Source organism: Phalacrocorax carbo, chromosome 2 (assembly GCF_963921805.1).
Source record: "Phalacrocorax carbo chromosome 2, bPhaCar2.1, whole genome shotgun sequence".
Taxonomy (NCBI): domain Eukaryota; kingdom Metazoa; phylum Chordata; class Aves; order Suliformes; family Phalacrocoracidae; genus Phalacrocorax; species Phalacrocorax carbo.
In genome coordinates this window covers 39,197,977-39,207,657 of record NC_087514.1, presented here as the reverse complement: position 1 = coordinate 39,207,657, position 9,681 = coordinate 39,197,977, and the positions used below count along the sequence as shown (strand labels likewise).

The following is a 9,681-nucleotide window of genomic DNA, read 5'->3' as shown; positions in this document are numbered from 1 at the left end:
TTCACCACACAGGTTGGTTGCCATAATAAAGATGTCAGATATTCAGATGTTTTGACAAGGCCCTCACTAGAATCTCAAGCTTATAGTATTATTGAGTGTATATGAATATTTTACACTGTTATTTTAGCTCCATCTTGGAAACCACACCATAGGAAGTGTCCATGCAATACTCAGATGTTTCCCTGAGGATGAATGGGGCGCCAACAGCACAATCAGCTGTGAAAAGGTTCAGCTCTGGGAAAAATTGCTGATGTACCTGTCTGCTGCACTCCCTGGTACCACATTACAGTAAAAAGCAGCACAAGACCTTGTACTCCCAAATCAAACTTTTCAATAGAGAGGGTAGAAACCTTCAGAAGTTTCACTCTAAAACTCCCTCCTTGTTCTCCCAGCAACACCTCTTAGTTTGTCAGATCAAGGTTTTTCCACTGCCTTTTTATTTAACTCCCAGAGTGCAGGAGTAGTGAAATACCACTCTGCCTCGTCAAAACGATGGGCTTACACTGGGCCATTTCTGTCCCAGTCTTTTGGTGTCTGTGGACTGGTAAGAGAGAGCATAGCTCTTCTCCCATGCATGCAAAAAGTCACACTGGTAAAGAGGAACAGGGATAGGTAGTACAAAGGCAACCTATTTATTTATTTTGCAGACATTAAAAGTACAACCCAGGATGGTCAGCTATATGTGCAAAATCAGTCACATGGAACAGGAACCTTGAGTTTAAAATGTGACTCATGCTCCACACCCAACTGAAAAATAAAATTAAAGAAAATTGCCTTTGATAAAGCTCTATTGTACAGAGAAGTGCGTGCCAAGGACGTATTCCAACCCAGAGAAGTTCATGAAAATCTCACTGCCATGAACAGACTTCAAAACAGGCCAAAGGACTTCCTAGAATATTTCACAAATAACGAAGCTAAAAATGAGTAACTGGAAAGGCTAAGGGCGACAGGAACTTTTTAAAATGTGGTGGTAGAGAAGCAAACATGCAAGCAAGCAAACTGAGAAAGACAGTGACCATCTGCCACACAGAGTGGGGACGCAGCCGTCGATCCTCTTCTTGTACCGAAGCAAACCTGCAGTGAGCCCCAGGAACATCTCGGGGCAGGATCCCATGGGCGGGAGGAAGCCCTTCTCAGAGGAATACCACATCACAGTGAGTCCTTGCTTCAGCCTGACACTAGGGCTTCAGTCTGGAAACCCTCACGTGCAAGCTTCAAAACAGTGACAAGTGTGTTACTTTAGCTTCCCTTAAAAAAAGGAGCTGATCAAGCCAAGGACACAGTTAAAAACAAGTATAAAAAGTAGAAAGAATTAGGAAAAAAAAAAAAGGAATGAATACGTTTCTTCACCACTGCATTCATGGAAGATCACCTAGCCCTTGGCTGCTCATGCAGTTGCACAAATAACAAAAAACACCTGGTAGGTACCTCCCCACCTGCGTGAGGGTGGAAATTCGATGTTTGGGGCTGCTGGTGGTGTGGGTGGAGGCAGAGGGGCTGGATTGACAGGGAACAGCTGAGTGCTTCGGAGGGTCAGGCTGATCCTGTAAGGTGCTGAGCCACCTGGTCAGGGGTATTGCAGGATCGGGCCCTTAATGCCTATACTTGATAAGCAGCTGTGGCAAAAAGGCTACACTAAGAGATTCATCGAAAACCGGGGAAACAAAAAGCACTATAATTAGCAGTAGATGTGGCATTTTTAGCATAAATGGGAAAACCCAGCATTTAATACGTACCACAAGGTTCATTTGCAGCCATATAATCGCTGTCAGCTAATGCCTGATAAACCCTGCCTAAATTGGAATTTTATTATATCTATTTTATTATATATCTATATTTATTTGACAAAAGTTGGACAAACTTGTCCAAAAGACTAGGGGTCCATTTTATGTGCTTGGGTGTCCAAGCACCTGCCAGCTGTTTGTCCCTTGAATTGAGGACATCATGTTTTCAATTTCCTTCAATAAAGCTATGAATCTGGCAATTTGCTGGCCTGCTTCAGCTAAACAGAAAGGACAATTTGAGAAAGATCATAGTTCAGGCTCAGTCAGACGGAAACGATTGAAAACAGAGAGCTGGCCGCTATGTTTCCCCAATGCAGCTTGCTGTCGCAGTTTGACTGACAAACTGACTTTTTTGAGGTGCTCATGCCCATTTCAGTCAGAGTTTATTGAAGGTGATTTTGATCTTCTCCATGAGGCCACAGCAGCGGCCATGCCATCTGTCACCTTGATTGCATCGTGGATTCTCTGGAGAGAGTGCGATGGCTCCTGATCATTTACAGATTGTGCTGCTTTCGCCTCCATAAGGACCACATGCACAGAGCCAGATGGTGAACATACACGCTTATTATAAGTCTTTATCTCTGTGCAGGAAGGAGAGGCACCATTAGATCTCCCTCAGGAGCTCTGCTCCTCTCTACCATCATGCTGCTCTTCAGCAAATACAGTCTTCTTCAGCTGTCATCAACCTACCTCTGAAAATTAAAAAAATAAACAATAATTCCATCAGCACAGGCACGAGACGTACAGACATTGCCACAAAGCAGCCCCCCCCCCCACTCCCCGGCACACACATACACTCGGGCTCCCGCGACTGTCAGCATTAGGTGGAAACAAGTTTGTTCGCGAAAAGACAGTTAATGTGCAATTAGGAGAGACTTCTTTGTGAAAATAAAGCAATGCCATTCTGGTTGTTCTTGGCACATTTTTAATTCAGCACGTTCTTTCTTTAAAGCAAAGCCTGAGCACGCGATTGCTGTTTTTCCAAAGGCAGCTTTGTGTTTGTGTCTGTGTTTTTCCTGTCGGAGAGCAGTGATGGGATGCTGGTTGCCACGGGTTGCGTGGCTGAAATCCGGCTGCCGCGGCTGGGGGAAGAGAAGCCAGCCATGGGGAGCCACGTCGGGGCTGGGGCCGGCTGGGAGAGGGAGCAGGGCAGCCGCCAGAGAGGCGATGGCAAATGCTGAGTGTATGTGTGGACCACTGTAAATAGGTTTGTTGAATCCTCTCCGCAAAGAGCGACCCTCCAGTCGCTCTTTGCCGAGAGAGACGGGAGCATTGGCAGCCTGCACGTGGCACAGACGCTCACCTCGACTCGTTTAATACATGTACCGCACGCATGACCCCGGGTACTGGCTGCCAGATTGCACAGTTTGAGCGCTTCTCTCCGAGAGTTCAGTTTTCTTTTTGCAGTTTCGGAATAACAAGCACTTAGTTGCTGGTAACACGGTTTTCCCTTGTTCCCACTCAGCTGCACTTTCTCCTTTAAAGAACCATAATTATTAAATCTTAAAATCTTAGCAGAAGAACCATTGCAGACACACATTTCTGGGCTTTGCCAAGCACAGAGCATCCTTCAGAGTGAAAACCTGGCCTACTTCCAACTGCAGTGTCTTTCCTGGAGCACATGGAGATTAATTTGTTTGTTTCTTTCTTAAAAGTGCTTCTTTTCTGAAGACTGGATGTCAGGAAGATATGATTCAGACACGAGACCGACACCTTCTGAAATGCTAAGGGAACTTGTTAAGGTCGCTATCCCAGAAATGGAAAAAACCCAGGAAAATGAAAAAAATAATTAAAAAAAGGCATTAGGAAGGAAGAGAACATTCTGGGGTTTTGTTAAGAAGAGGGTGATAGATTAAGATAGCATCAGTTATGATGATTATTCCTTCCTCTTTTTCTTTTCATATAAAAATAGGGCTCATATCAATGTTGTCAATGATTTCTCATTATTAATTATCAGTAGAAATGCTACAGTTATTAAGTAACTTCTACTACAGGAAAACCTCAGTTTCAACATGCTGAGATTCTGCCCCACTTTCCCCTTATTCAAATCATATGGAAGAGAAATGTATGTTTTCTTAAAAAATACTAGATTTCTCCACAGGTAAAACCAGGTCTAAATCCTAGCTTTGGCAGCTCTCACAGGTGATAGCAAATTTTTTTTTTTTTCTACTTTGGAATAACTTATTGTCTCAAATAACACCTTCTAATTCTGTCACAAAGCATTTACTATTTTAGAGTCCTTCCCTACACTTTATGTTTCGGATCCTGGATGCTGTGGCATAAAAAGGAGAAAAAATAAAAAGAACTTCTCCCCACATATTAAAAACAAGTTTTCAAATACAAAATTAAATAAGGAAAACCACACACATATGTTTACTCTATAGCAATATCGCAAGCTTGTATCAGTACATTATGTTAGTTGTCTTATAGTTTTGCATAGGCTACTAGCTGATGTTGGTGTTATACTGTGAATTTGTAATTCCACTAGAAAAGATAAGGTCTCTAAGTGGTATTACAAGTGCAGTAACTAGAAAAATCCTTCTGATAGCTAGCAATTTTTTTCTGCCCTCTTTTCTGTGGGTCTGTCCATCCCTAGTATCCCTTCCCAAATTAGGCTAGCATGTGGCTATCATGTATCCCTTCTGTGAATAGAATTATATATTGTGTTCAAAATCTCTGATTAATCTGATTAAGCTAGTGAGTGACTAATCCTTTAATCTCCTTGAGAGCACTGTTATGTCTGCTGTGTGTCAGATTTGTAACCAGTAATCAGTTAAGTAAATGCTAAAAGTTAAGCAAAAACTATTTTGGACCCACTTTAGCATCTGCTTTTGGTTAGTGACCTTTATATTTAAAACTGTATGGAGAACACAAGTGAAAATAAGAAATTGCCCGTGGTGGCAACTTTGCTGCTGCAAGCATGTCAGTCGCCAAGGGCCGACTTGTTACTGCTCCCCTCTTCTTTAGTGATTTAATTACAAATGAACAGGTAAGTTCCCCTTTGCTTTGTTTCTTACACTCTGGAAAGCAAATACAAAACATGCTTTCTGTGTGTTTATAATTTAGAAAGAAAGTTCTGTTGCCAGTTCATTTCCAACATTTTGCTTTACATTTTCTTTTCATCAGAGTCAGAAATCATTGCACAACCTTCACCTGAGCAAACACAGACACATTAGAAAAGCTGCACTAAAAAAAAATATATTGTTTTACCTTTAATAAAAGGGGACTGTGTAGAAGGAGATTTGGGGCAAGGGAAGGAAAATGTGCAATCTTTGTAGAAAAAAAAATGTGTAGACCTATTCCTGGCAGATGTAAAAGCATCAAGTCAATATGGTAACAAGGGTCAATATGCCCTCAGGCAAGATATGACTACGACAATGCTGAATGCATGTGTAAATTTACCACTGCAACTAGCTGCCTAGGAACAAAATAAATTCAAAGCAACTGTGCAGAGAGGAGTAAATCTCGAACCTGGTATCCAGCTCACAGAGGTGGCCCAGGACAGCAGGAGATATTCAGAGGGGCCAGTGGGAATACCTCCAGAGAAGCTGGCCCTTAGCACTATCCTTCCTGCTGTCATCCATGCGGCCTCACATTCCCCACAATAGTACCCATGGGGGATGCACAAGGTATGTTCAGCCTGAGTTTCATGGGGAGGTACTCATCTCAAAACTGGCTTTTCCTGGTATTTCATATTTGCAAATTATTTCATCCAGTCCACGCTTTACTCCCAGACAAGCCACCTGTGTGAACGGGGGGGATGCTCCTGTGTCACGGAGGGAGAAGAACGTTTCCTGAATGGCTCGCTTCAGGCATTTTCTTTGGGGAGGGCAGCACTGATGGGCAACTGAGGGCTGGCAGAGTAAAACTTGGGGTGAAATGACCATGTTTGCTCACTTTGTATGGGATATCAGCCAGACCTGTGCAAAACTCAAAAGGTTGCAGAAACACCATATATTTCTATAAACCCATCTGTATAGTGACTTTTCAAGGAAACCTTGGATAAAGAACATCCATTAATTATATTCACACACAAACAAAACACTGTAGCAGTAGAGGTCTTTTATCTTTTTGTTTGTTTGTTTTAGGAATATCTTTAAATGTGTTGATTTTACTTTGACAAAAAAGAAAGTGAATCAGGCAGACATAAGAAATATCTAAGTAACAAGGAATATGAGCACAATAGATTTTAGGCCAGATTCCTCTTTGGATGCGCAGGCTGGTCTCCCACAGATTTCTATGACAGCCACATTGACAGCAGTGGGAATCAGGAGTACTCATCCAAGGGCATAATTTGGCCCATAATGTATGAGGTTTGTCCAGCTTGTGAAAGCAGCAAGCAGTGTGTTACAAACGCTGCCTCTGTGCAGCTTACTGGGGTTTTAAATCCTCAGTGGTATTTTCTGTGCCTCTAAAATGCATTTGATAAAAATAGCAGAGGCTGCTTGAATCAATACCTGTTGAAAGAACAGACCTGCTAAAAAAATTAAAATTTGTTGCAACAAGGTTATCCATTTAACAGGTTTCTACTTGAATAACCAAACAATCCTCATTTTATAGCCTAGCTAAAGCCACGGCGCATCCACTGGAGAAAGTCTGATATTTTCGATCCTTGTTTCTTAAGCCTGTCTTTGCAAATGTTTTCTACCCCTGCTCGCAGCAATTTCTTTTCACCCGGACAATGGTAATGGCTTGTGTAATTATGACTTTGTACATGAGCTGAACTCCCTGTGGATGTTTAGACTCTTATTATCTTTAACCTCATCCACCTCTGTCAGTGAACTCTCACCTCAATGGCTTGGCAGGGGGATCAGCTGGTGGCTGAGAGCAGGGTGCTTATGGGGGCCTGGCAGCTGGCGGGCAGTTCATTAACCCTTATGGGGTAAGGCTGTCAAGGAAGGCAAGGCAAGCAGAGGTCCTTCTCCCTGGTTCTGCCCAGCTGACTGGCATCACTAGAAGCTGTTTGCAGTCACCTCTGAGAAGGCAGTCCACTCAAATGTGGGCTTAGAGGTCAAGTTCACCAGGTTGTGGTTTTGCTTTGCTAAGAGATCCCATGTACTGCTGGGGAGATTTTGACAAGTTGTTTGTTGGTTTTTGTTTTTAAAGAAGTTTGCTATTCTTTTTTGATTGTTATTATTTTGCAGCTTCCATAAGATTAATTCCCACTCTTTTCCTTGCCCAGATGCACTGAATTCAAGGAGCTCTTGCTAAACTGTTCACCCGGAATGCTATTTGCCTTCTGCTTCTTCCCCTTCTTTTCCTCACACATCCCTTCAACCTGCACCATTAAGTGTAGTGGTAGAAGAAAACAACATCCCCATAGGGCAGAGGTAAGGCTTCCTTCTGGCTAAAAAAATCGTTTGGGAAACTGGTGAACTCAGCACAGCCTGGTCCTTTAACAGGAAGGGAAAAGGGTTGTCACCAGGAGGGACTGGCCCTCTGGTCTGAGCTGGCTGAACAGAAAAATGATGAGAAAAGACAGGTCTGGGTCTAAGTAAAACATTGTTTAAAGATATTAAATGAAAACCCATGGAAACAATTTCAAGGCCTGCTGAAGCTTTTTGCTTGACAGTTATGCATAATTTCATTCTGAGGTTCTTCAATCCTTTCAAAAGATTTTTCCCCTTCTACAGGCAAATCACCCATTATATGAAAAAAAAATCAAAGTAGAAATGTTACAGTGAGTTTTCTGAAACCTTCTAATCCCCCACGTCTTCCAAACAACTAAACAGGAGTCACCAAATTCCACCTAGCACCACAAATCATTTCAGTCCACCCAAAACAACCTGGTTTGCTTATTCACTCTCCACAGAGAAGTGACTGGTTCTGCCATGAGCCAAGTAGAAGGTGGGGGGACCCCTCTGGGACGCTTCCCTGGACACCAGCAGCACCTGGACCTTGCTGCTGGAGCCAGGTCTCCTGCTGCTCTATCACAACCATGCCCCAGGAAGGGCAAGGTCTCTTGGTTCATTCCTTTTTGTTCTCCTCCTCCAGGGAAGTGACTTCTGCCCTTGGCAGGGTGCACCTTCAGCATCAGCACATACCTGGGGGTACCAGCAACAGCCTGCAGTCTTGGCAGTACCTTGAGAAGAGAGTGAAAAAAAAGGGCAAGGAAAAACAATGACAAACAGGGGCTCATTGCTGGATATGATTGAACTTAATATTACTTACCTCAGAAATTGAACAACCACAGGAGGTGTGATAAACCATCTGTAAAATTTTTGAGAACTAATTTGAGATCTCGGTCCAATTTCTTCTGGCCATATTAAACGCTGTGCTAAGTGGAGACTTTCTTTCACAGGAAAAAAGCACCAAGACTGAAACATGGGATTTTGGTTAACAGGGACCCAGACTGCTAAGATCCAACCTGTTTGCTGAGACCATTTCTAGCCCCCTTGAACTGTCGGCATTCTTTAGTCACAATGTATTTGCTGGTGTGTTTCAACTCTCATCAACAATTCTGTATTAGTGTGCCAGTTCTAATACACACCCTTTTCCCTGGAATTTCGAAATGTTCACTGAATGTTGATTTATACATTCAACATAAGTTACATGCATAGTATGTTAAGCGACCATTGGACTAAAACAGTGATTTAAGGGCAAAGATTTCACCAAGGTGTGTCCTCATCCATATAGGCAAGCAAGATCCAAAGTCAATAAAGAACTTGCTGGTTTTCCCTTTGGACATTGTTGAGCTTCGGATTTTGTGTATGCTGCCAGAAAATAAAATCAACAAAAGCAGTACAGCCTCCGTCATGTTTTCACACTGTTAAGGATATAAATGACCTCTCTGTATGAGAACCACATGTTAATAAATGTTTTTGTCCAAATAATAATGTCTAAGTATCTCCTTTTTTGTCCAAAGCAAAAACAATTCAACTACAGCAACAGCAAGAATGAAAGAAACAAAATGAAACTGTAATAACATTGACCCATTTGAGTATTACTAGTTGTATGAGAGAAAACCTCCTAGATCAATTAAAAAAACACACTTCAATGCCCCATACAAAACCAGGAAATCAGATTATGTCTAGCTCCCTTAATCTAGGGTCCAATTTACTTAAATTTTTTCACTATGAAATTTTTCACTGTTTTTCTTCTCCATCTGCTTTTATACAATTCCAACACTACACTGGACTCCTTTTATCCTCTTATTCAAGAATGAAGTATGCATACCGGTTTTACATGGATATGTAGAGATGGCTTGACAAACCATTTTGGGATGAACACAGATGCACTGTGTATAGCATTCTTTATGGTGGAATTAATAGTCATGTCTTTAGATTTGCTTTACGCATCCCATTCTCTGATGAGATTAAATATCCATCACTGGTGCAGTAAAGCTGGTACATTTCCTATGACAGAACTTCCACTTTAATTGCCAGAAAAGTCTGTGGCTGCATTTCTCAGAGCTTCTCACCCCAGCAGGATCTTCCTTTTGAAACACTCATCATTTCCACCTGCCTTTCCTCTTCAGAGTTAGCAGCTGTGGTTCTTCTGTACTGAACACTAGTTGGGTACAAGAGCACTCAGGGGCCAGCAATAACTGCAATAGCTAGTGCTGATACGTGGTGTCCATATGGACAGTATAACTTAACGTTAAGGCCTTTCTTTACTGAGTTTGATCCTGGCCCCATGAGTCAAAATCTAACTGTCAGGGGACTTGTTGTAAGTAATGGTCATTTGTGTTTCATAATTATCTTGAATAAATACAATTAGTTCCACATTCTGCTGTTTTCTTCCTAAGGCATCTGTAAACATTCTGTACTATTCTAGCAAATGGCTTTTGGCAATCATTAAAAAAAAAAAACCCAAAGCAAAATGGTTCTCAGTGGATCCTTTTAATTTATTCTAAGGAGCATGCCCAGAGGAGTAATGAGACCTACTAGACAGTAAT

At 42.0% G+C, this 9,681-nt stretch overlaps 1 long non-coding RNA gene across 1 annotated transcript; it reads left to right on the top strand.

The window, feature by feature from the left end:
• The first annotated feature begins 5,165 nt into the window (after positions 1 to 5,165).
• On the top strand, positions 5,166 to 8,583 carry LOC135312302 (uncharacterized). The gene is made up of 3 exons (XR_010371868.1): positions 5,166 to 5,413; positions 6,967 to 7,114; positions 7,779 to 8,583. It is a non-coding gene; the product is annotated as an uncharacterized LOC135312302 (long non-coding RNA).
• Positions 8,584 to 9,681: the final 1,098 nt, after the last annotated feature.